This window comes from Benincasa hispida, chromosome 8 (assembly GCF_009727055.1).
Source record: "Benincasa hispida cultivar B227 chromosome 8, ASM972705v1, whole genome shotgun sequence".
NCBI classification, from domain to species: Eukaryota; Viridiplantae; Streptophyta; class Magnoliopsida; order Cucurbitales; family Cucurbitaceae; genus Benincasa; species Benincasa hispida.
In genome coordinates, this window is record NC_052356.1 from 49,795,682 (window position 1) to 49,800,543 (window position 4,862).

At 38.1% G+C, this 4,862-nt stretch overlaps 1 non-coding gene across 1 annotated transcript; it reads left to right on the forward strand.

Moving 5' to 3' along the window:
* The first annotated feature begins 421 nt into the window (after positions 1 to 421).
* On the forward strand, positions 422 to 528 carry LOC120084335. The gene has a single exon (XR_005483695.1). It is a non-coding gene; the product is annotated as a small nucleolar RNA R71 (small nucleolar RNA).
* Positions 529 to 4,862: the final 4,334 nt, after the last annotated feature.

Consider the following 4,862-nt stretch of genomic DNA (forward strand, 5'->3'; position numbering starts at 1 on the left):
ACTTTACTCTATCGCATGTTTAATTACTTGTACAAAAATTCTTTTATAAATTGAAAAACCCCTGGTCATATATATCACAAGCATAACGCAATAACCTAAAACAGTCTCTATGTTCGACCTCAGATCACATGGAGAATCTTGCGGTGAAATTATACTTGGTTTCAACGCAAGGAAACTTGTGACAACGCACAACATACTACAAGAATATTTTTCAATAACGCATATCTAGAAGTAGTATCACATATCATCGCATAAAATCTTGTGTTACAAGTTTATGACGCATAAGATTACACACATTTTGCATGTCAAGCCTCATCATAAGTTTTATCTAGCAGACCTCCAGCGGCTACCGCATTGGTAGTAGTTTGCGAAGCAGAGTTTAATCCATGATAAAACAATCTCTATTTGTAAGCAGTCTAGCAAGCCATTATGCGGGCAATCTCTTATCAGCCTCTTAAACCTCGCCCAAGCATCGCTGAGCGATTCGTCATTATCTTGTTCGAAATTGGTGATTAATTTTCTTCGTCTGGCATTCTCCGTTGGAGGGAAATATTTCTTCATAAACTTCTCTACTACTTGCTCCCATGAGGTCATCTCCCCCGGTTTGAGAGAGTATGCCCACTTTCGTGCCTAGTCACACAATGAAAATGGGAACAAAGTTAGTCGAACTTCCTCGGTGGAGATATTCGGGAACACAAAAGTGTTGCAAATCTCTATGAAGCTCCGGAGGTAGGCATGCGGGTCCTCGCCACGCCTCCCACCAAACTATCCAGTAGTCTGGATCATCTGCAGCATCACCGGTTTCATTTCGAATTGCGATCCATCAAGAGCAGGCCTCATGATTCCTGGGGAGAAATCGTAGAGGTTGGGTGACGTATAATCCCGAATAGGCCTATTGCGATCGTTCGCCAATAGGATGGGATTCACCATGACATTATTTTCATTTGCTATTTCTAGGTTGTTCCGCCATGTTATCTTTCTCTTGCTATTGTTGTTGGCAGCTATCTCCCAGTCTTCGTCGGAACGCCCTTTCAATCTCTGAGTCGTAATGTGCTAGAGATTGATAGCTGCAAAGAAAATCAGAAAATTACCGTTAGCACTCTATATTGCCGAAGTCCCCGACAACGGCACCAAAAACTTAATGCTTTATTTTATGCGGTGAAATAATGGTAAGGGTTGCGTTGATGGAGAATGCGTTGTGCAAACAAGTTTTCTCAGCAGGACTTAAGTATAAATCCTACTGAGTTTCCTGGTAAGCCCAGGGTTGAACTCAGGGACTAAGGAAAACAATATATGGTGATAATTTCGAGATTACTTTGCGGTAACAAATAAATTAATGGTTTGGTTGGTTTGTTGTTTGAAGTATAAATAGTATGCGGTAGATTTGGGATAAAAGTAATTATGCGATAGATACACTGAGTATGCAGCGGAACGAGTTGAGAAGATCTTTAGCTAGCGTTTTCCCGAGAATACATCAAACTATGCAATCATGCTACACTCATGCGACAACAAATCATTTTCCAATGCAAATGCAGTGGCTCCAAATTTTAGGATGCATGCGATGAATGTGATAGTGTCTATAGAGCTTATAGAAATAAACTAATTTACGAATGCATTTCTGCCCGTTATTAGTGTACGTTGCTTAATATTTTTAAAAAAACTTACTCGAACCCAGACGTCGAAGATCTCCCTGTCCACCTGAACGCACTTAAACTCCTCGTTCCATCCGAACCCTGATTGATTTAACATCTCTGTTACTGCCAAATATTGTTTCTTCAGACTTCTAATTTTACATTCAATAGTATTTTGGTTTAGGCCACACCTGAGAAACTTCTCCTCTATTATTCGCTCCAAGTGTTATAGATATCCTGGTCGAAAGGTCCCATTGTCAAACTTCCAACCGGACTCCACTAAAAAGGTTAGGCCATTGACCAACCTAGCGTCCTCGGCTTTTGTCCAAGTGTGTTTCAATCTTTTTCCATCACCTGCCATTCTAATTCATCCATGCATACATCATAAAGACATTATTGAAAATTAAATAGCTTCGTGCGACATGTTATAAAATAAAAAACTAAAACCATGAATTGAAATAATCGAATTAACAATGTTCATGTCATAACTGAATCATGGGAATATTGTTCAACAAATAGATAAGATGTTCAAATATGTCTTTCTTCAAAAAAGTTAATCATGATCTTTACCATTGAGAAACATTTCGGCAGCCAAATCATCTCTAAATTTGGTCTATTCGTCCAATTCTCAATCAATTCAATATTCTCTCCCTCCGTGACAACAAAAGTAGAATTCTCGTACAGTAAATCATCAAGTGAAGCACTGATCCCCATATCCCTTGTGATTAAGTTGTGAATCAGGCAACACACAGTTATCGTTCGACATTGGACCTATACTGGGTAGAAGGATTTGCCTCTAAGAATTTCCCATCAGCCCTTCAAAAGTTGGAGTTCTAGCTCGATAATATTTCTTGTTGACGAATGCAGGATGTTGAAAAATTCTCTCGTAGTTGTTAATGTGTTGCTCGCTCCACGCTAGTCTGAGAGATGGTAGCGTTCCCCTCTATATGAAGCCAAAAATCCTTCAGCATTAGAGTAGCAAGAATCGCACAGGTAGCAGTACCCTATATCATTTTTGGGATTGTAATATATGTCTATTAATGGAGTAACTGAAGGTTTCTTATGTACATGAGTGATTTTTATACCCTTTGGAAACATCAATTCGTGCGGTCGTGCAACTGCGTCCCTTAAGACCCTAAAGTCGACGACTGAGCCTTCCCAGCCCAGCATAACAAAGATCAATTTGACTCCAAACTGAAGCAAAAGAAATTTGTAAATACCGAACTACTCCTATTACTACTAAAATGTAGCAACAGTTGTAAGTCCAAGTGAATCTGCAGAGAAGCACGATTGGTTTTGTTAAGTTAATTTTCTAACTTGAGCGATAAATAGGGGGTTTTGGTGTGGAAGAGATGACATGCGTGAAATTGAAATAAAAGTGTAATGGATATATGAAACGGTAATGGACTCATTTAGTTCTCGAATCAAGTAGCCATTCATTGTAAATTAAATCATTGTTTTCAGCCAACGTATCATATATGCGTATTATGCATGCATAACTACCCAATCGATGTGAATTAACTAATGTATATAAGCCCAAAAATCAATTAATCTGAACCGATTGAGCGTCCTTATTCGTAGTTAAGGCTGGGAAAGTCGTGCCCTAACTAACCTACATGCTCCTAGATGAAATTGGGTCCTTAGGGACCATAAAGAACTAGAAACACATGAACTAAGATTCAGGATTCAACTATGTTGATTAAGTGTCAGGATAGCCGTATTCAAATAATCAATTTATTCTTAAATCTAGATTAAACGTACCATGCAAAGATTCACGGACAGCCTAAAAACCTAAGCATGCTCATATAATCTATGCTACAAGGGTAAATTCAAAGCATGGGCTGTTGGGGTTTGTGCCCTAAAGTCTCGTGTCTTGTAGTTTGTAAACAACTTTGTAAGATCATTTGTGATGTATAATATATATGATATTTACCTTACTTCTTGACTTTGAAAATTTAGATTTTTTTTATTTTTTTTATTTTACCACAAACCAATAAACTTAATATCCCTAGTTGTCTTTATGTAACTTAAGCATGTATGTAGTGACATACAAGTGGATCATGTCTTAAGTGACAACCAAAAGAGTTTGTAGTATATGGATATAGGAGGGAAACCTTATCCTGGTAACACTACGGATGCGGCCCGCATTGTGAAATTGTGACAAGTCTTGTGACTTGTCACAAATGGTCTGATTATGATCATTCGTGTAATGGACATGCGAGCGGGGGCATCCTATACAAAGAGTTTGTATAAGACCTGACCTCGAAGTGTTAAGGTCTTGTCATATAACTCTGTTCATGACTGAGACTTCACTTCACTAGGATGACCATAGGTAACATGATCTCAATCCTGAGTGAGTTGGGAACTCTTGCCATTGAGGACGGTCCTTTTATTTGCATGGGTGCGGCTGGCCAGAGCGTTGACTCAAACCTACCACTTTGAAGATTTGTCTGATTTGGGAACTAGGAACTCAGCTTCACAAGATGGAGTTCACTCCTTCCCCAAAGCAGGGGTAAGTAGATAGATTGCTCTCTTAAGGGCTAATCCCAAGGCTTGAACGATGTGGCGCCACACACCTTCTTATAGCCCGAGAGGTGTCCACACATAGTAGGACTATGTTGTATTGTTCATTAGAAGGATCAATGGTACTTAAGAAGGAAGATGTAATTACAAGGTCCAAAATGGAAAATTGGCCTACTATAATTATGAGCATCTGTGAAGAGTCATTGTACTGATGTTTGATTATATCCAATGGACATAGAAATATATCTATGGCAAGAAGAGTTCAACTGTCTGTTTTTAGTGGAATACCTGGAAGTTAACGGATGGTGCATATCGTGACTAAAGAGTTTAATTAGCTATTCACATACCATTGGAGCTTCGAGCCATAGGTTCATAAGGTCCCCTTGGTAGCTTGGATACAAGTTGAGAGTCGGTTTTTAGGTCAATTTGAAATATTCAAATTGACAAGAGAGAGATCGATTATATATGATATAATCGAACTAGTTAATTATATAATTAAATTTATGTATAAGATACATTAATTTGGAAGAAATCGAATATAAATATGATTTATATCTAGTGAAGGAAAATACTATAATTAATATATGATATGAATTTATATGTTATGAATATGATTCAATCACATTCATTGGACGGTTAAAAGGGAAATGAGATGGCGTCTCTTATATTTTAATAACGGATGAGTGAGTTGAAAGATCACTTTGAGAT